Genomic DNA, 659 nt, shown 5'->3' on the forward strand with positions numbered 1-659 from the left:
GAAGGAACACCATGTGTTGGTGGTCCGAGTTCCAATAGTGACTTTGTGACAAAGGGGGAGCTTAACGCCTTTGCCACAGAGTTGTTCTCAAAGATGGACGAGTTGAAAAGCTTGTTCATCTCCCAGCAAAAGCCTCAAGATCTTTCACATATTACAGAGGCTCTGAAGGAGCTTTCCGCCACAACCACAGAGTTAAAGCATTCATTGGCAACCCTTCAGAGCTCGGCCATCAAGAAGGAHGATCTGACAGAGGCCTTCCAAGCTATGTCTCTAAACCCTTCCTCTGTCCAAACTCTAAAGAATGAACTTTCAAAAATGGCAGCAAAGTTTGCAGGCGATTTTGTCACAGCGGGCTACACAGACTATTCTTCATTCCGTGACGAGATCAAAGAAATGTTTTCWTYTGCGGTCACCTATGGCATCCAGTCCAAGTCCTCAACTGCCAACATCAACCACTTGGCCACTCGAAGAGAACTGGACGCCATGGTGGATGCGCTAGCGGACTCTGTGGTCAGCCATTTTTCTTTTTTGAAAGTGGAACTTCTCTGTTCCAATGTTAAAGTCGCAGAAGGCTTGACCAAGCTTGCCAAGGAAGGTGAGCTCCTTCGTGCAGAAGTTCTATCAACCGTCTCCAAACTCAAGTGGGCTACAGAGCTTGA

The sequence above is a fragment of the Cynara cardunculus genome, unplaced genomic scaffold, assembly GCF_001531365.2.
Source record: "Cynara cardunculus var. scolymus isolate 2C unplaced genomic scaffold, CcrdV1 Un_Scaffold_4626, whole genome shotgun sequence".
NCBI classification, from domain to species: domain Eukaryota; kingdom Viridiplantae; phylum Streptophyta; class Magnoliopsida; order Asterales; family Asteraceae; genus Cynara; species Cynara cardunculus.